The 25,526-nt window shown below is 39.1% G+C and overlaps 1 protein-coding gene across 1 annotated transcript in view; it reads left to right on the forward strand.

Moving 5' to 3' along the window:
• Positions 1-2,301: 2,301 nt before the first annotated feature.
• Positions 2,302-25,526, forward strand: part of LOC124155923 (ubiquitin-conjugating enzyme E2Q-like protein CG4502) — a 74,134-nt gene continuing 50,909 nt past the window's right edge. The window contains exon 1 of the mRNA XM_046530147.1: positions 2,302-2,480. The gene's annotated coding sequence lies outside the window, so the exon portion shown is untranslated. The remainder of the gene's footprint in view (positions 2,481-25,526) is intronic.

Genomic DNA, 25,526 nt, shown 5'->3' on the forward strand with positions numbered 1-25,526 from the left:
TAAATCTGTTTAACATATACTTCAAAGTGACTCGATTGCTTTATTAAATAAAATAAAATCTTGGAAAAAATATAATGAAATTCTTCATACATGTTTTTTCAAAGCAATCAGCAGAAGATAAGCATAATACAGTAGTCTAGATGAGGTCAAAATATGAAATAAAAAAGGTTTCATAAACAAAAGCAAAGCGAAAAACAAGAGTGAGAGAGATGGTAGGGATGGGATAAGACATTTGAAGGAGAAAGAAACGTCGGGTTTCTGTGTGTTTGTGAGCGCAAATAAGAGTCAAAAATCTCGGAGGAAAGAAAAGGGGGAATCGTTCTGGGTTATGGCTTGGTGGGGGGTAGGGTGTGGGGAGGTTTAGGACTGGCCTGCGAGGGAAAGTACCAGGAGAAGGCCGGCCCGCTGCGCAGTATGGAATGAGAGAGACCACAAAAACACCAAGGAGAGGAAGGAAGAGATATATAATAAAAAAAGAATAAAATACGATCCAGATAAAAGCCTGGAATGGAAGAAGAAAGAGTAGAAGAATGAAAGTGGTGTGAGTTAAAGCAGGGAGCACAAAAGGATAAAAAGGTTTTGCGTGCAGCGTCAACGAGCCAGGGGCATTTGAGGGGGGGGAGTGGGGGCGCCCCCTTGTTTTCGGGTGGAAACGGATTAAAAGCGTGAAAATTCGGCTACGTTCAGTGCGTGCAGAGTGAGATCTTCCTCTGGTTTGGTGAAGAGGAGCAGCACGAATAACCCTGAGAAGGATAGAGGGATGCATCCCATTGTTTGGTCCCTTATTTACCATCAGGATACTGAGTAAGTCTCCCACCAGCTCTCTGAGTGTTCCTAAGGCGATCCCGTCGCGAAGACCCTTCCTGCCGTTACTATTAGAAGATTTTCAGCTAGAGTAAAAGATGTTTCTAAATAGCTCTCATAAGTACTGAAACCGAGGTAGCTCGGACTCCTAACAGGCCGGAACGGCCGACTTTACGCCAGTGACACAAAGAATTCCAGGGAAAATTAAGGCTGAACCTTTCCTGGTCCATTACTGAGGAAGCCTTGATTCTTCCCATAGCCCATTGCAACCACCGAGAATGGCTTTCATATCCTTTGCGATCCGAAGACTTCCAGAAAGACAAGTTTCAAAACTGTGCATCGGCAGTCCAAATAGCGCGGAAGTCTCATAGTCATCCTACCGCTTATCTGGAACCCCAAAAAATCACGTCATTTTCTTTGCGACTTGGGGACTTCCAGCGAAATTGAGGAGGTCGTGAGATATTTATTTTCCCACTCCAATATCAACAAAAGTCTTTAAAATTTCGCACCCCTAGCCAGCCTGCTCTTTCTTCTGAAGACCTCCAGCGAAACAGAAGAAGCCTCAAGAGATTTGTTAAAGGAGTGAACAAAGATCTTGAACTAACGTTTCATACCGCTTATTTCGTACACCTAAGCTGCCCGCATTTTCCTTTTGAAGACATCCAGAGAGACTGGGGAAGTCGTTTTTTGCCCGTCCCTAAAACAACTTCCGCCTGCGACCGGGAGGGCAAGGTCCTTGCGGGAGAGTGAGAGGCAGAGTGCGCCGCGGGGGCATCGTCGTCCTTGCCGCCACGGCTGGCTACGGAGCCGCCGCTCGGAAGTCCGTCGGCAAAAAAATAACACTTGCAGCTACGGCACGCGTCCCTGGCCGGGGAGGTCCTCTCGACTCTTGCCCCTCCCGTGCCAACAACACATGTGCTCATCTCGTGGCGGTCACCACGGCACGGCGCACAGTGGTCTGGATCCGGAAAAAGGCGGACAAAATTTTTTTTTCGGCTTGAATTCTTGAAAATTTGACTCCATGAAAATCGCATTGACAATATAAATTATGTAAATAAGTATATTAATGTTTTTAGTAAAACTAACAGCAGAAATGAAAATAGCACGCCAAATAAAACGCCATAAGGGATGCAATTTTCAAAGTGATCCGACAAAAATATGATTTTTCTCCCTCTTTTTCGCGATCCGGACCACTGTGCCGCGCCGCGTCCTCGCCGGACGGTGCACGAAGGCTACTGGTGAGGGGGAGAGAGACAGAGCCCCAGAGGTTGAAGTGTGCGGAGGTGTTGGTGGAGGTAGAGGGGCGGGGCCCTATTCCTCCTTCCCCTCCGCTCGGGAGAGCATTGTGAAGGGTCTGGAGAGGGGTTCCGTAGCTGCTGAGAGCGCGGAGGGAGGGGAGGGAAGGGGTCGTGAGGGTGTTTGTGTGCGTGCGGGGTGCGGCGGGGGCAGCGAGGAGGAGGAGGAGGAGCGGCCGACGGGAGTTGAGCACGGGATCAAGAAGCGGGGAGTCGCAGCCGCAGTGCTCGCTCGAGGGTGGTCGCGGACGGAGCGCCCGAGTCCTAGGAAGGAAGCGATTCAAGGAATAAGGGAGGCTCCGAACGGGTCCACTGCGGGTGCATCTGGTGGAAGCTGCTGCTTACTGTTGCTACTCAAATGGATATCTCCTGACATCCCACGTGAGTTCATCTCTCACCTCATCCCTTCCTTCCCTTCTCATGTGGGCGTTTTTCTGCAGCGTTTTTTTTTCGCTGAAGTATATTATTCCCTTATGCTCATGTTTTTTTCCATTAAAAAAATTTCAACAAAATTTCCGTATACATTACTTGTTTATCTTATTTGACGTTTCACTAATAGTGTATATTGTAATTGTATATTTCTGTATTGTAAATTTTTATTTACCGTTTGATACATATGTTTGCATTGACGCTAACGAGGGGTTGAGCGGAATAGGGTACTTTTTAGTCTCAAACTCGCCCAAATAAATGCATCCATTATTATTATGTTCCCTAGCCGTCTTTTTACTTTCCAATGAATGCATTGCGTGGTGATATTTTTGGGTGGTGAAATTAAAGATATTTATGCTGCACATTCGGACAAATGACAACTAAGTAGTCCGTTGGGGCGTCCCCATCCCGAAGTTCATCCCTTCCGACTTCCCCGCCTGTAGCTGCACGGTATTTCTTTTTTTTTTAAATACGCATTTGGCGAAAAACTTTTTTCTTCCTCTTTTTTTATCGTTGCCGTCGCCAGCACGACGTTTTTCGCCGCAGTCCTTTCATTCCGCCCTCCGCTGGTTGACTTCCTCATTCATTCCGTCATCCTTTCCTGCATGATGTCTCGCCTGATTTGGCTAAAACGTTTTCCCGCCTCTTCTTTATGCTCGACTTTGTTTTGAATTCCGGTGAAAACGTTTTTTTTTCCTTACCGTCCTTACTGTTGTGATGGCAAAATATATACTGCAGTTCTTACAATTCGGGTTCGATTACTATGGTATCCACTAAACTCAGGATTCTTGATGTACGATATTTGGTTTTTAGGAAATCGTCAACAAAATTCATTAATCGGATGCCGATTGATTGACTATTTTTTTCGCGAATCCACCTCGGCCCATTCAAACCACCCCAGCCATTGCCGCATGGTGATATTTTGTATGTTTCGGTGTAAAGTTTAAATGTCGTTGTAATTAACAGTGATCATCATTATGAATTTATCGTTGTAATTTGCCTTTCTTCCTGGTTTGAATTCCTCACTTTATCCAGTTTCCTAGCGGTTGAAATTTTTGCATCCTTACTTTAATGATTTAGTCAACATGTATCATCAAGTGCGTTGCAGAACAACTTTAAATTCTCATTTTCCTAGCAGTTTCAACACGAAATTAGATAATGTGTTATTTTTACGTAAGCGATGATATGCTAGAAATATTCCACGCAATATTTTTTTCAGCTGGGAGAAAATGAGCATTGGTGTACGTGGGATCGTTTTAAAAATATTAGTACTTGATATCTTACTACCTTTTAAAAAACCTTAGTTCTTTCTTAGAGAAAATTGTAAATCACACGCTTCATTAGATGAAGAAAGGATTTAAGACAAACACTTAAATGGCAGATTTTTATTTCTTCTTCGCAGTCTATATATGCAATTGGCATGGCTTTCTATTCGCAATATAACACGAGATGACTGGGTTGGTGCCTGATTTTTCAACTACTCATTCAGCAGCTGGAGAATTAATTCCGGAGTAGACGTAGATATTCAGTGGTATTTCTATATTCGCCAGACGAAAAAAACTAGAATATATTACCGCCATCTGTATAAACTTTCATATGGACCCTTATGGTATTCCTTTCTGGAAGACTGATTTAGATGCTGAGTTTCCCTCAGGACCCTAATAATTCTATCCCCGAAATCAGCTCACCTTCCCTTAATGGCACAAATGACCTCAGCTGTGGGTCACCCATCCCAAATGACCGATCCCAACTCGACCCTGTTAAGGGGCGGAATGACCCTATAGAAAAATAACGAGGCAACCCTCGGGCGAAGATGAAAAGGGGGAGACATTACAGGGGACAAAAATAATAATCAGGGTCCCAAACTTGTTTTTATTTTCCTTCCAGCCTTTTTTTTAATTTCGGTGAAAAGGGTCTCTTATTCGGGGAAGATCCTTTTCAATGACCGGACACAAGTGCCTTTCCTTCTCCTCTTAGTCTGCCTTTATTGCAAACGCGGCCCTCATCAACTGCTGCTTCAGCCATCGGATTAATTTCTTGAGTTTAAATCGAAGAAATTAGTAGTTCAAGGAGACGACTCGTACCCTTTCAGAAATGTTTTCAACCTCGGAGACAAGGCCAAACAATATCACTCACCGTCGACCACAAACTTGTTATTGACATTTGAATTAGGCTGGTTTCACCATTTCAGCGACACATTCGTATATTTCACGCAAAAAATTAATTTTTAAAATAAAATCCTTTACATGGTTCGTGCTGTAAGCGTTTATTTAACTCTTACTTGTCAGGAAGCTTGAGTGTTGATGGATCGTTGATGGTCGCTCATGATGAACACAATTTGATCGAGACGTCGATAATGACCCACGGGCATATTTATATTTTGACAAATACATGTTACAAATGCTCTAAATTATCTTTTCATGAGAGTTGACATCAATTATTGAAGATTCGTAATCGACCGTATTTTTCCTCCAAATTGATATGCTCATCGTACTGACCCTCGATATTTTTGACTGGAGTGAATAAATAATAATGAATTCCATAATTAAAATTCAAATCCAATTTCCATCGCGATTTCGTTTTATGAAGGTATTTGATAGCATGCATAGTTCTTCGTCTGATTTATTATAAATTAGAGTTTGCTTGATATTAATGGTCATTAGGTATAGAAAACCAATACGGCGAGCGAGTATTACCACATTCATGTCGTTCTATTGTGCTAAATGCATCAATGCTCGTGGTAAATTTTTCATAAATCTTGATGCTGCTTCCTACATCAACCTAGATTAAGAATAAAAGGAATACTGGCTATGCATTTCTATAATATTTATTCATGCAGTAGAGCCGGTTAATCTCTTTAAGTAATCATTGTTACAATTACTGTTTTACTGACCCTAATTATGCTACAGCCCATAAATCTATTTGCATCGTATGAATGAATTTTATTAAATTAATGAAGTGAGCACTGCGTACAAACTAACATGTATGTACATACCTCGGTAATTTTACCCGATCATGCTTCCTTTCAAAAATACTCCGCGCCCGTTTCAAAGGCGCTTTTTTACACTTCATTTTGTTTATCAGTGGTAACAGAAGTATCTTGTCACGCATCAAGTATATTTCAGAGACAATTCTTTGTATTTATAGCTTAACGGTTGCGTTTCACAGCAAATGTGCTTGATTCCGTCGTAAATTTCCTCCTTAATGATTCGATATTTACCTGTTTTATAATATTTTCAAATATAAGTATTTACGCACGAGTAATAGGAAAAGCACATTATAGTAAAAAGGCACGTTTGACTATTTCATGCCGCTGTGATCCATTAAATTCCCCTTTGAATTTCTTAAATCAAGTAAATTACACATACGAACAATTCTTACAGCTTGATCGATCATATTTTTCATCTGCAACATCATAACCTTACCGTTATTTGCTCGCTTATGAACCAACTTTATTCACAATTAGCCATAAAAATTATTCACGCGGAAAATTGCATCTAAATTTTATTGACAGCCAAATGGTGGCTCATAAAAGGAATGCCAAAATTTCCGAGGTGGACTGGTATCGAATTATAAGGGGAAAGCAGAAATTACAAATTTATTTAAATATTTTATCAATATTTTTCATTCATGAAGATAAATGACAGATGACTGTTCCTTGTGACTCCGACGACCTTTTGTAAATCATAATCATGCAATATGACCAATGGCAAAAAATGAGGAAATAGATTACGATAAAATACCGTAACTGATTTCTATAGTTGAATAGCCTTAGTCAAGGACAAACAATGAATCAGGTATGTTGTTCAAGTGCGCTCGTCAGGTGGCTGAACGCAGCACTTATTACGAAACAGCGAAATTATCTGAGTTTCAATACCCAACTTGGTCTCAGATTAATTCTACAGAATTGCCTCTTGGTCGATAATAAATGGTAAAAGAGAGATACTTTTAGGGCATCGTTTCTGAGGGTGGTTTTACCTAAAATGTAATTGGTATTTGACATCTGACATATTGACATTTGCCATTAACTTGAATACTTATATGCAGGGGAAAATTATGAAGTCACATTCTTAATTAAATCGGAACTTGAAGCTTGTGCGTTGTGGAAGGGCTCCATATTTGCAATGAAAAACACTTCGTAACTTCCAAAATTTATTTAAAAATGACTACCGGCTTCAGCTGTTACTATAAATTATTTATGTACTTGAAATTAGCGTAACAGCCGAAACCGGTAGCAGTTTTTAAAGTTTTTTGTGTAAGTAATGAAGTGTTTTTCATTTAACAAGTCACATACTGACATAATCTTCGCTTGTAGGACAAAGAGTAATCCTACTCATCGGGTATTAAAGTGAAAAAAAATTATAGTGACCTGTCACCGCTCGAATTAAAGATTGCATTAAACCTGGATTAATTAAAAAAATGATATTGAAGTTTAACTATTTATCCAGTTAATATTTTTGGGAATAAAATCTACACTCCATATTTTTTTAAATTAGTTGAAAATAACTTTTTTTTTAGCGCCAATATTTGCCCTGTTGACGAAAGCCGAGAGGATTATGATGCCGGAGCGGAGGATTATCCGGAAAATTATTCCAACTGATGCCGATAATTTAATAAACCGAAATGAAACAGATGGTGACGCTTTCTTTCTGTCAATTTCAGCAAAATTTAATGAGGTGAAATGAAAAGAGAAATATTCGTTGTAACTTAAATGCAAATAAATGCATAAAGTACAGGATTGTAACAAAAACACAGAAAAATAAGAAATTCGAGGGTACTCAGGTCTTTTTTATCGCTTTACTGCAGAAATAACTATTTTTCCAGCAGTATTTCGGGATGAATATTACAGTAACTCATGAATTCGTAATCTTTTTCGTTATCATAACACGTGTGTTTTTAATGTAAGTACACTATATTTTTGAGGTTTTATTGCTTTTAAAATTGCGATTTAAGCCAAATAAATTTTTATTCATTCAATATAATATTTCTGCGCTACGGTAGTCAATAGCGGATAGAGTAGTAAAGATATCAGGAAGAAAATTGCATTAGCAAAGGAGACGTCCATGAACAGGAAGGAGCTTCTGAGATGATCGTTATGTAAGAGTTTAAAGATAAGGTTAGTGAAGAGTTTGATCTGAGTTTAGCTCTCTGCGGTGCGGGAACGTGGACACTAAGGAGGACGAGAGACGATTGGAGGCATTCGAGATGTTGGTGTGGCGAAGAACGGAGAAGGTTTAATGGACGGAGAAGAGGAGGAACGACGAAGTACTGGATAAAGTGGTTGAGAAGAGGCAGCTTTAAGATGACATACGGAGGAGACAGAAGACTTGGATGGAGCTAGTACTTAGCGAGGAGGGGATGTTGAAAACAGTGTTAGATGGTAGAATTATAGGTAAACGAAGGAGAGGAAGGAAAAGAATACGATTTTTAGATAGAATGAAAGGGATTAACCCTTATTGCGAATTGAAGGGGAAGTGCTTGAAGGAAGGTGAGGCTCCCAGAGTGCTTCTTAACCCTCATATGGATTCACTGCGCCTTAGCGGCGCTCGAGGTTTTAAAAGTGGTGTAAAATTTTTCCATTCCAATGAATCATTTTGAAATTTTCAGTAGTCTATTTTTTCTGCTTTCTACGTCTACACACAAAATTTTGTTAGCAAAGTGTTGATAGATTACATTTTATTGGCCTCTAATGGAAAAAGTTACGTCGTTGGATTTTCGGCGCCGCTGCGGCGCTCAGTATTTCCTCGTCACTACGTCGTTGACTGCACTCTCAATGTTAATGTCAAAGCATTTACGTATCGTATGAAATGCTATAACATATTTATAATCATATTATTTATATTTCTAAACATTATAAACAAATGAAATTGTTAAACAAAAGGAAAATATTACCATACCAATTTTGCTTTCTATTTTAGCTAAGAATCAAAATATTTGCCTCGTTTTGATGTTCATTGACAAAACTTCATCTTTTTACAAGAATTATTCGTAAAAACTCATAGCTAGTCAAAGTTGTTTTTTCATGGGCCTCCGACTTAGTTTTGCTTGGGCACCTTGTCCGCTCCGCGTCCACGTACCTGCCGTGGTGATAGTCACCTTAGGGTAAACCCTAGAGTAACTCTGTTTAGAATTACTCCAAGCAGCAATTCTAAGAAAAATTTAACACAATGCACTATCCGAATTCGTAGAATAATGCTTTCTCACCGTTGTGTGAACATTTCTCGCTGAATGAGTAACTGTAACTTGCCAGGAGATTCAGAAGTTTCACCGACTACTGTGAAGAACACATCGCACAGTTATTGTTATATGCCTTGTACCATCATTCGAAAAAAAACCCTTTGCGGCTACGATAGTCTATACAAAATTGCTGGCATTTATAGAGTTACTGATGACGTGACAGTTTACCATTGGGGTGAAAACAAGATAACTACCCAACTACTTGTGTGATAGAAAATAATTTCTCTTTCCTAACGATGGGTTTAGACTTTACATGGTAAAAATCGTTTCGTTATGAATAGGTGAAAAGACAATTTACCGTGAGGTGAAAATTTGTGAAGATATTTCTCGTTTCTTTGTGTACTGAAATGCACAGATGTTTTATGCACTGGGGGTGTTACTAACGTAAAGGGGTGAGTGAGGAGGAGAAAGGAGAAGGAATTCCAGGAGGTTGTTTTGGGGTGAAGGGGTGCTAGTGTGTCGACTGCCAAGGATCGGGAAATACCCAGATCGTTAGGACAGGTAGGAGTAGAAAATCCTTATCGCGAAAAAGGTTGGGAGTGCAAGGAGGCAATTAGATACAAAAGCCTGCTTTTTCTTCATCCTTCCAAAGCTGCATGAGGGACAGGGAACAAAAGCCTTGTCAAAACGCCCCGCGGTGGCCCTCCCTTCATTCCAAGAAGGTCCAGCTCGGGTGGGTCATTAGGGTGGAGAGAAGTTCAATCAAGTTTTGTGGGAGGGGGGAAGAAGGTGGTGAATGACGAATAAGGGAGCTTAGTGGGAAGGTATGGACAGTCTCAATGTTTGGGTCAGTGAAACGCTAAGAAAGGAAACGGAAAGAAAATGTAAGGGAAGTCCCTCCAAAGTGAGGGTATTTTTGTCACCCCAGAGCATTCTTTCATCACTTTCTCACGCAGAGCTGGACGAAAGAAAAAAGGCAGCTGCTCCTCCTCCCCTACCACCAATAGCGCATACTTCTAAGAATTTATTTTTTTTGGATTTTCCACCAATAGAGGAGTAAAACCTAATCTGATGCACTCCCACGCAAAACATTTACCCGTCCATATCTAAGGAAACCTTTCCCTGTGGGCTACACGCCCCAGTGGGGGAATAGGGTTCCGTGGTAGGAAAAGAGTACCGACTCTTCTAGCTCCAACTCCAAAGAAGCGTTGGGTTCTTTGACAAGTCGCTTATCATCCCATATTATTTATATTTCAAAACCCATAAGCCTTGATTTTTTTTCATTGCAGGGAATAAGCTCCCAGAATATTCGTAAGATTTGTCTTGATCGCCAGAATCTTGTAAAAACCACGAAAGTAACACTCGTCTGTTCTCACTTAACCTGCATCTGTTCTATTATTAATGTTTAATAACTTATCCTTCTATATACAATGCAAAGATATAACATATGGGTGGACGCAGAGAAGCAAAATGATGTCATATAGTCATAAACGAATTTTATTCGGTCATCATTTTTAGTATTTAGATGCATAAAAATATAAACAATATAAACATTAAAAAACGGAGGTTGTCGAGCTCTGCATTTCAGAAAAATATTTCAAACAACAATTACACACGAAATAAAAACTTTCACTCGAAAATGAAAAAAGGGAACTGAAATAAAGACCATTACGGCAAGAAATGGAAAGGAATGCAGCGTTCAAGTTTTTTTGTTATAACTTCAACAATAAGGGTTTAAATCTAGCAAAACACGGTAAAAAATAAAGATGATAGATGTATTTACCATTATCAATCAGAAAATTTGTAAATTTAGGCTAACTTTGAAAGATAATAGCAAAAAAAGACGCGGCGCCGCTGCGGCGCCGAGAATCCAACGACGTAACTAATTTTGTAAATCCATATGAGGGTTAAGGACACCAAGGGAAACTACCTTAATCTGTAGACTACAATATTAAAAATAATAATATTCATAATAATAATAATAATACTGGTAGTAAATAACTGGTTCAAGGAGATAAAAAACCGATTTGCCTTCGACAACCCTTCTTTCTCGCACTCTCTAGTTCATCCCGGAATCCCTTCTTGTGCTTCGCTGACGAGAAAGATATCACATGAAACACATCCGTCACGGCAGCTATTGGTTAAGCCCGTTCTCAAAACACAACCGTCCCTCCATTGATCCCCATTAAGCTGCCCAAACATAGGAAACCGTACATGGAACAGAAGCCTTTCATGTCCGTCTAGGAAAACGGGTCGCGACCTACAGTTATGGAGCGGCATATCCATTTCACTCTTTTCTTTTTAAAATCATCTTTAAAGTTCTCGAATGGACGCAATAATCTCCATTTCTCTCCAGATCTTCTGGCTTAATGTCTGTTGAATCACATCGCGAAAAAGAAATTAACTGGAATGCACGAACTAAAATACCGACAATTGCCCATATCAGCGCGTGCCTCCTGCTGAAATCCTAGTCAACTGAAGGGAAGGGGCTATCATACTTAAGTATTCTTTAATTTAATTTTTTATATTAACGGGTGACTTAATAACTAGATTATTTAAATAAAATTAATATAATCATAAATTGACCTGACCACCAATGATGTAATCCTGTGTGATACTGATTGGAGTTACAATGAGTAAAGCAATTGTAGGTGTTAACACCTATGAGAAACCTCTATTTCATACTACAATTTTTAAAGTAAAATTTTGAATATTTAATCATTTTTAATAAGTGACTTAAATATAATAATTATCATTTTCAATCTTGTTCTTATATATTTCTAGTTACAATCCAACATTTCTTAATAGCAGTAAACCGGACAGGGTTGGGAAGTAATTGCTCAAACAGCTGTATCAATTCCCCATCAATAGGAAGGGAGCTTCAGGCTTAAGAAATCACCCTGGATTGTATTGACTAGCGCGTGAACTAGCAAAGTAATCATTATTTCAGAACAAACAGAAGATATTTCTAGTACTGATTACATTTCTGAGGGTAAAAATTTAAGTAAGAATATATACAACACACAACAATTGCTGATATAACTCAATTAGTTTCTCCTAATTTTTGAATGATTGTATTTTTTTCATTCTGGACTTTTTGTCATTGCACTAGCTAGAATTCTCGAACTTCAACGCTATGACTAGTTTCCGTCATTTTTGGCGAAGAAAGTACTTTGTCGATTGGAGAGCAAAGTCTAGGTTTTTAATAGTAACGGAAAACATTTCAAATGTTTTTGGAATTCCACATTTTTATAATTTTCATTTTGGAAAAACAATTAACTCTATAAATTAAAAATAGACTCATTTAAAAATTTATGCAATAGAATATTTGCGTTAAAATTAACCGAAGAAGATTCCATAAAACGAATTTAACCAATTTAGCTCCATTACTGATTCAGACCCTGAAAATGTATCATTAATGCATGCATATTTGTGGAGAGGGCTTTTTACCAAACGAAAATGTTACAGATTACGGAGGACAGAATCCACCATCAGCATCTTTGGAAAAAAATGTACTAAGGGGAACGGTAAATCAAAGTGGGCGCATCCGTTTCTACGCCTTGATCATCGGCATCTATGGGTTCGGGTCGAAGTACGAGAGTATGTAGAGTGGTCGGTCAATACTCCCCAGCAGCTGGTACCCCTGCATGCTATTGGCAGGCGAAACGACCTTAGCTCACGAGGCCGATCGACTAAATTGCCACGAATATGAGAGGGATTATGTCCTTCGGCGCGATCAGCCTCACCATCCAGTGGCACCGTTAACGAGAGGCTCCCATGGAGCTAAACGACTTTTGACGCTCCTATTACAGTTTTGGGACCCAAATTTTTCCTTTAAAGATAACCAGTGATGACAGTTTTCACAAAGGCCATTGTAGGGCGGAATTCTCACTTGAAGCGAGCAATCGTGCTGTAAAAACACCTAATGTCATGGCTCCGATGAAAGCCAACGTTGAATTCGCCAATGATAATCATAGTCATCACTGGTCAACAATCCTAAGATTGGCTTGACGCAGCTCTCCAATTCTCCTATCAGCTAATCTTTACACACCTACGTATTTCTTCTCTTTAAGTCCTTCTTTATATGTTCCACATATATTTTGTTAGAGGTTTTCCTTTTCCGTCCTGCCATCGATTTGTACCTCGACGATTGTCTTCATCATGCCACCATCATTTCTAAATATATGGCCTATAAGGTTGTTCCATCTTCTTATCAATATTTTCATGAGGCCATCCTTCCCTCCTACTCTTCTCAGGGACTTCCTCGTAGCTAACTCGGTCGATCCATTTGATGCCCATAATTATTCTGTAACACCTAATTTCTAAAGTCTCTATCCTTGATTTTCCCGCTGCTGTCATTGTCCATGCTTCACTTCCGTAGAGAAGCATACTCCAAATGCAAGTTCTGATAAAATGCTACTTAACTTCTATGCTTGAATTTCCCGCTGTAAGTAGATATAATAGATCTAATGGTGTCTCGTATTCGAGAGAATTTTTGACCATTTCGATCCTAGCTCATAAATTGGGATCATTGTACCCAAGCACTAATAATCAGACAGAGGAAAGGTCCACCCAGTCGGGACTAGGATCAGCGACATTAGTAATAGCATTAAAAAAATCCATTGAGCTAGGAGACGCACGGGATGAAATACGAATATTTTTCAATCACTCAATCAAAGTAACCCTCCGGTTAGCAGAAAATTTTCCATTTCATGGAAACAGAAATTGTTGGTTAAGTACTGAGAAAAAGTAACTGGGATCAATTGCAGTTACTTTGAAAAAAGTAATCAATTACGAGTACAAATTACTGATTTAAAAAAGTAATCAATAAAATTACAGTAACAATTTCAAGTACTCCTCGTAGGATTGTCTACTCAAGAGAAAAACTGGCAATTTTCGAATATTGGTGTAAAATGTGGAATAATTGAGTCTTAGAAATTGCATAAGTTGCAATTTCACTTGCGATACATGTAATTATAAACGCTGTATCACCACAAGTGGTGTCATATTTTGTACCCGTCATAAGTAGGCCACAACATAAGATTGGCTGAATCTACACAAGAAAATAAAGGTACTCAAGGACTCGAATTATATGTAGGTCAGGGTAAATCAGTGAAATCAGTAAAGTAATCGTCGATTACTAGCAAGTAACGATCGCGTGGAAAATAACGGTTCCTCTTTCACCTTAAGGAGTAAATTACAAGTAAAAATTAAATTTAATAAAAATTAATAATTGCAAGTACCAATTACTGCAAAAGTAATCCGATTTCTTTTATTCGATTACTTATCAACACTGGAAACAGAATTATTCAGTCCGCGCCCCATGGCTGAGGGTTTTATCTCCTCACGCTATTTCGTTCTTTTTCAATTCCGTATTAGCCTTAACTTTCCCGTCTATAAAGCCTCCGACCCTTCTTCTTTTGCCAAATACCCAAAGTCCTCAAAGTATTACATACACAGGCTAAGAATTCTCACACCCTTCAGCCACTATCTCGTCCAAACGTCTTCTAACTAGCAATGCCGGAAACAGACTCCGTGTCAACATTAATGATCGATAATGTTATCATTATATTAGAGAGGAGAGATAGGCTGCCATAGGAAAATATTAATTTATACTCCATGCCTAGCAAGAAGGCTCTTTCCGCGTCAATGAATAAAAATATGCAAATGAGTCTCTTTATCTGTCGAGGGAAAAAATCAAAACACGCTCTCAGCTATTTGATGATTTAGAACCGCTGTCACTCTCCTTTAGCTCTAAGTACTTGGAATTTTATCTAAATCACCCTGGAATATTCTCTCTCCCACTATGGTGGGCTTCAGATGAATCAGAGAATAATAATAGCTACCTGAAATCGAAATTTCGATAAATAATAATGGCATTAGATAATCCCCGGTAATCAACAACTATCGATATTCGACCAGAAACGAGGTGATTAGCTTCAATAATTGAGGGCCTTAAAAGTGGGGAAATTTGCATTTTTTTAGATAATTGTAGAATATGTTTGGTGGGGTACACAGTATTGTTTTAACAAAGGTATACAAGTAAATAGCTCAATCTATATGTATATGCTTATCAGTGATTCACTTGTATCCCTTTGCCACAACAGTATTGGGTACCCCACCAACCATTAACTGTACTTACCTCCAAAAATAAAAATTGCATGCTTTTCCTCCTTTGCATGCATTCGCTTCTAGGGTCGTCAGTTGATATGTCGTTTGCATTACAGACACCGGTATATAATTCTAAAGAATTGAAGTCAGTGATTAAAACGTCTACCGAACAAGAATGATACGGTAAATATGGCAGATTTTATGTCTAGTTGCTTTTTCCACGACTGCTGGCGGGGATTGAGAAATTAGTGAACGTGGGCGAGTCATGCTTTCAATATTACAGGGTCAGCCTTTCTCACTCGCAGCGTAGGAGTTGGCCCTTGGCCATGGATGCTAGATGGAATAGTAAGCCTTGTGGCTTAATACAGTCTTAAGGACTCATGGAACAATCACTCTGATCCATCTGAAGGCCACAGCGGCAGGAGAGAAAACATTCCAGGATGATTTATACCAAAGGTCAAGTACCTGTAGCTCATGTAGAGTGACAGCGATTCTGAATGATCAAAGACCGCAAAGAACGAGTTTCATTATTTTTCTCTCGACATATAAACATACTAATTTGCATAAATTTCTTCATTGACGTGGAAAAAGAGTCATCCAGCCACGCGACGGTATTCAATAAAAATTGATTTTTCCCACGACGGCCGGATCATGATAAATTTCAGTGATTTTTGTTCGCCATTGAAGATAAATTACAAATGCTCACGATTAAGCCGGAATCATACGTTCATTTTCATTTCCTTCTGAGGTATACCTATACTGATAGATTTTTCTTAAAGCATAGCTTTAGTTATCATTTTATGGATATCTTACGGCCGGTTTACTCAAAAACGAACGAAATTAGGATTTAGCATGCGACGAAAAATTATCTTCACAGCTTAGGGGAGTTATGTTATTTATCATCACGATATGTATTCATTCTCGTTTTAAGCCACGAATATTACGAAAGAGGATTCTAAAATCGGCCCCTAAATGAATTGTCACCCACCGCGCATTTAGATGGGTTTACAAAAGTCGCCACTCGCGTCGCTGACGAACAAAGTGATCCGAGTTTCACGGGAAAATAAGGTATAGTAAGGGGAGTTAACCGAAATTTATGTACATGATGATGTGATCTGTCAAATTCATAATTTTTCAACGCTATTTCTCGCAATTACAAGCTTTATATAGAAGTAAAGAAACAATTTATAAGAACCTACATCTGGAGTATGCTCCTATGCGGAAGTGAGGCATGGACAATGACCGCAGCGGAGAAAGCAAGGATAGAGGCCTTTGAAATGTGGTGCTACAGAAGAATGATGAAAATCAAATGGATCGACCGAGTTAGTAACGAGGAAGTCCTAAGAAGGGTAGGAGAGAAGAGAAGCCTCATGAAAACCTTAATAAGAAGACGGAACAACCTTATAGGCCACATCTTGAGACACGATGGCCTGATGAAGACAATCGTCGAAGGACAAGTGGAAGGCAAGAATGGAAAAGGAAGACCCCGAACAAAATATATGGAACAAGTAAAGAGAGATGTGAAAGAGAAGAAATGCGTAGCAGTGAAAAGATTAGCTGATAGGAGAGCTGAGTGGAGAGCTGCGTCAAACCAATCCTAGGATTGTTGACCAGTGATGATGATAATGTAAAATATTGGAAAAAAGTAGATCGCACTGTACTAATCACCGCGCCGCGGATATTATTGAAAACCAATTAAAATGCGACCAAAGTGGCAAAAAAATCAGCGTTCCATGGGATGGAATTGGGCTTCCTATTATGCAGTCCCATTGGTTTGAGTTAACAAAATTAGGACGGAAAGCGCATGAGACAAATGCTTACGACACTGCTCGCTAAAATCGTTTCTCGCCAATTAAAAATCGACCAAACTTCACGCCAAATTAAACCGTATATATCACCAGGTTCTTTTTACGAACTTCGGCGTTGACCTTAGGGTACTCGGATATCACGCTAAGTACTCGCTGCAGATAATGCATCGCTAATTTTTCCTATAAACCTGCATGTAGTCTTTTCCACCGTTCCTTTTTTTCCATGCCTTTAATTCCCTCAAGTATTAATGCCATTGAATTGAAAGCAAAAAATGACGCCATGTTGACTCAAGTGATGGAAAAATTGATTTCGGTTAAGATCGAAAATCGAGTTTTAAAAGCCAAAGCCAAAAATCGATAAATCGAGATCGATCCGTGATTTTCGAGTTTTAAGTCAAACTCAATTTTTCAACTTCGATCTTGACCGGTAAAAGGAACACCCTCGATCATCAAGAAAGCACCTCAATTATCTGTTGTTTCTTAAAAATTTTAGAGCAGAAGTGAATAGTTACAAGCGGTGACTCTAAAACTTTAATGTGGGTGCATTTGTAAATTTTTACCGCTAATAATTCAATCATGTATTCATTTAGTACAGGGGTTCCCAAACTGGGGGGCGCGCCCCCCTGGGGGGGGCGTGACACCCAAATGAAATAAATAAAAAAATTACAAAAATAATTTCCTCAGATCTTTGAAATAGTTTCAGAGAAAGCTGTTCGGATGTACTTGCCTTTTTCAACAACATACATGTGCGAAAAAGCGTTTTCAACTCTTGTGGCGATTAAAACCAAGTACCGCAACAAACTTGATGTAAAAGTGACCTACGCTGTGCTTTGTCTGCAACTCAACCCAGGCTCTGTCAACTTATCAACATTCAAGCGCACCCATCTCACTAAATTACATTTTATGTTTTGCTTTTGTAAGTAGGTAGGCCTATTGTTTCACCTTCCTTAAATTGAAAATGTATCTGTGTTACAATCTTAAATTTTGTATCAGTAATTATATCCGTTTTTCATGTAATACTTGTTTTAATATTCATCATACGTACAATTATTGAATCTTTCCATTCTGCGTTACCGCATTCAACAGTGAACAAAAAAAATCTACCTACCCACCGTATCAAGTAGGCACATACTTGTACGAGTACAAGTACTTGTACAAGTAGGAGTTGGTATGTACGTCACCGTGGAAATAGGGTATTGCAAAATGGAAAGCTGATATGTGTAGCGGGGGGGGGGGGGGCGGGGTACAAAAAAGTTTGGGAACCCCTGATTTAGTACATTTTCAAATTCAGCTAGTACATTTTTTGGGATTTTTTTCTACTACTCAGATATGTATCTTGAGTATTTTTCGAATGAGCAATAAAAAGATGTATTTGTAAGAACAGTATTTTTAAAAACGGTCGATTTTAAATTAATCGATCTTTCGGTTCCAATTTCGATTTTGTTGAAAATTCGTACTTTCCGCCTCGATTAAAAAAACGATTGCTCCAAAAATCGAGCTTTTTCCGTCACTAATTCACTCCAGCACGAATCTAAGGATTATTGACGAGTGATGATGATGATATTCACCCTACGCGATCGTTTTGCTCTAATTGGCAAAATGACGTCTTCAGAGACGGAAAAGGGGACGTGCTAGTGGTGAATAAAACGATAGTAAATTTATAACAATTGAGACATCGATGTAAAAACTCTCCTAAAATGGTCCATTTGCAGTGATTATTTGGCCCATCGGTGGTTATCTCTATAAATGCGCGTAAAAAATGATTGCACGATTCAGTTAGGTAGATACGTGGAGGAGGCGACCGACAGCGTCGGTCACTTGCGCCTCAGAGAAAAAGAAGGGATCAGAGATACCCGGCGTCGGCATTTGCCTCCTCAAAGAAAGGCGCCCAGATGACCACGACTTAACGTCTCATTCGACGCGTGGAAGTTCGATATGGACGTGCCCTTCATAGCACTTGAGTTGCGAGCAAGGAACGAGCAGTCTACACTAAATCTTCGTCGGGATTTGAACGCTGCTCTACAACGTCACAATGGTAATCCAACTGTCCGATTTGGACTTACTCTGATAAAGTTCACCATGTCGCCGATATTGCATTTGTCCTTACTATGAAACATAAGCGTAGGCATTCACGAAAAAGATGCCAACTCTTATTTCCATGGTAGTTCATATCAAAGGCCATTCCCTTCAGCTGCCTAAAATCAAGCAGTGTGAACCCGAATGATCGGCAACAAGTCAGTGCTTACGTAGTAATTGCGGGTCCAACCTTCGGCCTGTCCCCATCGTCTCCAATCCCATCGCACGAGCTGCTAAAATCATGGGAGTAGTAAACTGTTAACGAGGTCTTTATCAGGGAATTTGGGGGCTGGTAGACTTCCTTAACGTTTGATTCATGGCCCACAGATCCCAGTGCCTAGCGGGTCTCATAAATACCGGCGGAGGAGCTCAGAGGTCATTTAAGTACCGCACAGGAACCCATATAGTGTTGGAGGGTGAAGTGGATGTTTATTCGTCCTCCAAGGTATTTCATTACGAGCTAAAACAAGGAATTCAGCACATAGCTTTATGGCCTGCAAATGAATAAAGAGGATCTTGGTTCGACACAGTTTGGAGGAAGTGAAAGAAGGAATTGAATCTTTTTCGGCTTAGAAAACCGATTCATTAATTATTTAAAATACTTTAGCAACTCTAAACGCAAAGTTATTTCTTTCGGGGATATAAAATATATGCAAATAAAAACGGAACTCAGCATTTTGTTGTCCACAAGGGCCTCACTATTACCACGATGGATAAGAACCCATTTACCATTACCTTACCATTTAATTGGCGCTTAAAAAGAGAGAAAACTGTCACTCACCGTCTCCCGATGACCTTCGTTATTTTTACGAGGAGGCTTTCGCGTTTCATTTACATATATTCATGGAAACATCAATATCTCTTGCTTTGAGCTTCCTCACAGTGGTACAAGTAACCATTTTCTACCTGTAACAAGTAACCTTTTCATGAAGAAGAGTAAATAAAATTTCGCGAGATAAAGGTTTTTTAAGTCGGGTTAACTGAACATGTTGGGAAATAACGACATGGGTCATGAAGGGGACGAATGATGTGAATTTCAATACCCCTATCAATGTAAGTGATGTTTATTTTACGTTAACCATGGCAAGGAGGTTTACGTATTTCACTCTCCACGATTCATTTAAATTCATATTACAATCTCAAACCATGTTCCCTCATTTATCTGAGAATCGAAAAAATCTCGTCTTGAATTAGATTGGATGGTGTACATAAAATTTCAAATTCTTGGGCGTAATTTTTAGGCGTAGATACTTGAGATTTATTTCTGCGAGAAAATTTATCTCATTTGAATCTCTGCGTTTGAATTAAGGTCCTGCAATAGGGATAACACCAATGAGATAGAGTAATAATATTTACTCTGTCTCGAGGGGGTTACTTCGCAAAATAATCGGAAAATTACATGAGTTATCCTCATTAATATTTCCATTAGTTTCTTGTTCCAAGACCTTGTCGAGTGGAGGGAGGGTCAGGGGGTTCAAACTCTCCCGAAATGTTTGGGAGATAGGCAGTGGCGGCTCGTGAGTCAAATGCTAGGGGGGGCGCACTCCACCGGGGGGTCATAATTTTTTAATATTTCGTGTATTTTATTAAGTTTTTACGGCAATCTAGGAATTAAATTCTGTGATGCCATACGTTCCGTTTTTTTCAACAAAAATACCTAGTTTTCCTAATAAAGCTTGATTAATAAATACTAAATGCAGTAGACTCTCAGTCATACAGATCGGCTTAGTCCGGACTCTCGATGATACTGATCAATGATATTGAAGAATAAAAATATATTTGCTGCGATATTTTGCAAATACAAACGAAAATACGTAACTTTAGGTTTTAGCGTCTACATTCTTCGTGCGGATATGCCCGCAATACACTTCTGTTGTTCATTTTGCAATCATAATGCGTTATTTGTCAAATCTATACAACATTTGCAATGATTTAGGTAGCAATGACACTTGTAACACCTGATGAGGGAGGAGAGTATCACTGACTTCCACGAGGCAACAAACACTACTAGAATGCGCGCGCTTTGCTATTGCAGATGTAAACTTTGATGGCGGTGTTCGCGTTGCTTCTTGAATACAGTATGATTTAAAATCAACAATTAAACATTTCTCACACATTTTTAACAAAATATGAAATACTCACAGGCCTTTAGTTATATTGCAAAAGTCCATCCTTCTTCCATTTTGTCCAGCAAAGTGATCAATTACACGTTCGTTGAAATCAGCGCTGGACAACAATTTCTTTCTGATTGAACACATGGCAAGGGCACTAGTCTATAAATAAACAAGGGACGACACAAAATAGGCCGACGAAAAATACGACCAAAAAGAACAAGGTGCCTGGACACAGAATTGGGACAATTTTCCCTATATTTCCCTTAAAAAAAACGAGCACTGTTGATTAATTCAAAATTGTCTTCTTGAATGTACACACAGCACTAAGAAACTTCTTAATCGGCAATTATGCACAATTAACTCCTCGAAAATGATGTCTGAACTCATTTCACTCCGTTCTTTCCGAGAGTCTTGCCGTTACTATAAGGACGACTCAAGGGAGATAGAAGTCGTGGTCCACTAATGCTGATTCAGCTGAGGGACGAATTTAAGGTCAGCAAAGGCATTCAAGCAAACAAAGGACGTCACGGACCATCTCCTTGAGTCGAGCCGAGCTATGAAGGCACCCTATTCATATGTGGTAAACACACGAGACGCCAACGGGTCGCATTTGGAATAACCGTGTCTTCGAAATCATTGCCATGATATAATAGAAAATAAGTTCTAGATCGTAAAAGAAGACGACTCGACTGAGCCACAGATGGGAGCTGTAAGGATTTCCGCACTGATATGAACTCTTCGAGGCCACTTAAATCAGACCCAAGTGGGCATTTTCCGTCAGACAGCTACCGCTCTGCCGCCGAGGAATTAGGTGAACATGAACTAATACAACAAGGACGGCTAGAAAAATGATGAACCTACACACAAAAGGTGCATTGTACCCGGCACTTCATGACATTAATTGAATGACTCTATTTAATGTCGCGCTTAACGATTTAAATCATATTTAATCCTTCACCCTTTCACGCACGCAACTATTTCTTAAATTATAAATCAGTGGGGAATGTTAACTGATTTTTCCTAATACTGCAGGTCTTTTGATAAATTTATCTGAAAAATAGGTACCGTATTTCTAATCATCGGGAAGATATGAATACATTGTTACGGCCTGAATATTATAATATTAGTTTCCCCAAGGTTCTTGAAATTCGTAATCATAACAGAACTGTGTCAAATACTCGAGAATAGTTTTCCTTCGTCAATACGGCCTTTAACTGGTTGGATTTTATGTGTTCCGGAATTCAAACACCAAAAAAAGCAAGCATAATGGGATAATTTATTTACTGTAGCAATACCTAGCAGTAATTAAAAATTAAAATCGTATAACTACACCCAGTACAGTGACCATTCTGATTCCGTAGGTCCCTTTTCTGTGGCAGCATCATGTAGACGCCAGATTATACGCCCGCCGGCCTGCGCTGCGATGTCAACTCACTCGTCGCTCTGCGCATTTTCGGACGACGTCCCAAGACTTCCATAAGACACAACGTTAGACGCGTCATAGCACCAGCGGCCCCCACCACTACCACTCTCCATATAACTGCATGGGGATGGATTGGGACGTTCTGGCCAGCGCCCCACAGCTACAAATACGAACTTCTCGCGCTATTTCTTTTCGTGTTTTTCCAACACTTTCGATGGATGGGACTGAAAAAACGCTTTGATTAATCAGATGTATAATTATAAATTAATGGATATTTATATTTTTTTTACTTTTTCAAATATTTGGGAGGGGCGGCGTCCGAGAGTCCTTATGGGCAAACCGCCACTGGAGATAGGGCATTGGCCCTCGGTGTTACCTCTCCTCAATCCCCCGAAAAGTACCCCCTCTATTATCCCGCCCCACCCAGAATTTATTCTGGCAACGGTTCTGCGCGAGACGATTGAGATATTGAGACCCTGGACCACCTGCCGTGAAGACGGGCATTCGGGTAATCAGCACGTTCCAGTTAAGATACGACGGACCCAAGACCGCAATTTAGATAGGAAGAAGCCAGGACGCCAGGCTTCCTTCGATGAAACACATGGCAATTGGCGGCAAATTCCACAACAACGCTGTTTGGTTTTATACTGAACCTTTTGAGAGACAACCAAATTCTTCGAATACTCGAGCAATCATAATACGGATTAGTAGCTAGGAAAGGTTAGTATCTAAACACTTGTAAGTACTTAAACGTGCTAAATCCCTTGTCTTAAAACGCAATACCGATTTTAAGGCCAAGTTTTTAAATTCGTCTAGGGGATTAATTACTCCAATTTCATTCCGTAATTGTTATTCATACTAGATTTTCTGATCTAAATTATGATATTAATTTTATGCATGGTTGATAAATGTAAAATGCGTTTTACCCGTTGCATTTTACCGCGCCATAATAAATGATCACGCGAAAAAGTCACGGATAAGGCCACAAGGGGAGCTTTAATTTGAATACAGATGAAAATTTTAAAACTGGAACTCGTAAAATAAATATTTTTCCATCTAAAATTACATATTTTCATGCAAATATATGAAATTCAAGCCTGCATAAATTTAAATAGCATATGCCCTTGAACCTCGGAAGTATAAAAGTGAATAAAGATGGTTATAGGCGTTACATTATTCTGGAAATTAGCAGTAATGTGTCATCTAATGATTAGATAATATAACTCTATCTTGGTATTACTGAAGCATATGCAAGTAAGGCTTACGCCTATTAATTTATAGATGTGAGTAAGAGGTATTTACTAACCTTAATTTATTTCTTTTGATCCAATTCGTATGAACGGTAAGATAACAAAAAACTGAAGTGCAATATGTTGGACGATTTATCGTTTCGGTTCCCTTCTCAGTTAACTTGCCTGATTGATTAGGATTCCTTTTTTAATTATACTGTTTAACGGAAGAATTTATCTTGGTTTGGTTGTGAAAAAAGTAAGTCTGTATTCTCTGATAAGCTGCTCAAAACGAATGCAAGAAAATCAAAACACAGGTCTCTTGATTATTTTTCGCCGATTGATGTACGTACCTCTTCGATTAAAAGTTAACACGATATATACTATTTATGATATAAACATATACTAAACCCTTGCATTACCAAAGGTCCATCAAATCGTGGGTAATCTGTCGGATTTTAGAAAATCTCCTTGACAGATGTTACGCTAAAAGTATAGGTAAATAATTATTTGATATATGTAACGCTAAAATGAAAGCTTCTTTTGCAATAACACTGTAAAATAACAGCTGTCGACAAAAATAAGTAGATTTTCAGTGTTCTACCTCGCGGAGAATGGTGTATCCAGCAGTGTTATAATATTTAAAATGATACATAATTTGATACTTTTTTCTTATAACAATGGCAATTTATATATTTTTGAGGCTGAAAGTAAGCGATAAATTCTCTCAATACACCCTATTGTAAAATTGTGTTTAAAAAAATATCGGTTACGTATTGCGGGCATCAAGAAAATATTACTCTATTAAAAGTCTCGCGGATCATTCCCCTAATTTTTTAACCCTGGATCACTAAACCTTCGTAATTTTTTACGACGCGCCAAATTAAAATTCTTAAGTTTTGGAAAATGTATTTTGTGATTCCGCAGAAAGTTGTATTAATTTTTTTGTCACAAATCATAGTAAAAAGAATTATAAAAAAATATTTTCAATGAAAGATGCATGACTAAAACTTTAAAATATTCAATAATTATAATAAAACTTTAAGTTAATTGATTTAAAGAGCAAACATAACCTGATTGGAAGGTAAAAAAAATAGTGTCGTCAAAATGACGAAAGTCAAAAGGACGAAAGTGACCACGCGCCTCTGAGTCAGGTTTAGAAATCTAGGGTTAAGAAAGAACATATGGCCCTAACCTTTGCCTCGGCGGAAAGCTCTGGTACGACTTTTGCGTCTCAAATCAAAATGTTCGAGGAATGGTCTTATTTTTAGATTTAGAAGAAACTTCAACGGTTTCAGTTGGTATGTGTTTCTTTTTTTTAAGTACGTTTGCTCACCTACCTCCCACGATCTCGAAAAGTTTTGCATCCTGGAGTCCAAACATGTGCACGACGCCGGCCGCTGCAAGGGAGAATTCGGAGAAGAAGTGGGGGTATGAGAGGGTATAGTCATGGGCATAGTGATGTCATAAACGACTCATTTGCTGAGCTGCCTCACCGCTCACAGCGCACTTCGGAGAGCTAGCCGCTCGCACAGTACGACTCAGCGTGGGTTATGGAGCGAAGGAGGGGAGTGGAAGAATGGGAGGGGAAAGTGGTGAGGTGGGGGGGGGGGGATTTTTTTAGCGAACATTTAAGGCCGTTTTACACGGGGTACGTTATTACGCAGGCTAGCACTGAAAACATGCTGAAATTACGAGAATGCGAGCTTAGAATAAGAGCAAGTGCTATTTTGCCGTCTCGTATTCACGCATTCTCGCATGTGTTCTCGCAATTCACCACTTTACGCGACGCGATTTTGATTGCGCCTTCGTAAATACGTCAGATTGCGCAATGACGTGCCCCGTGTTAAACGGAATTTAAAATGCAAAATTTATGTTATCACTATTTGAAATATTTATTTCTAATTAATCACGTATTAGCATTAGCATCATTTTTGCCGCGTATTATTTTCATAAATTTGCCGGTGACGAAAACTTTTACATGAGTATTTCCAACCCTTTTTCACTCTCGATGAAAATAAAATGCAGAAAAGAGACTTAACGATGAGGGTCATGAGGGA

This window comes from Ischnura elegans, chromosome 3 (genome assembly GCF_921293095.1).
Source record: "Ischnura elegans chromosome 3, ioIscEleg1.1, whole genome shotgun sequence".
Classification (NCBI taxonomy): domain Eukaryota; kingdom Metazoa; phylum Arthropoda; class Insecta; order Odonata; family Coenagrionidae; genus Ischnura; species Ischnura elegans.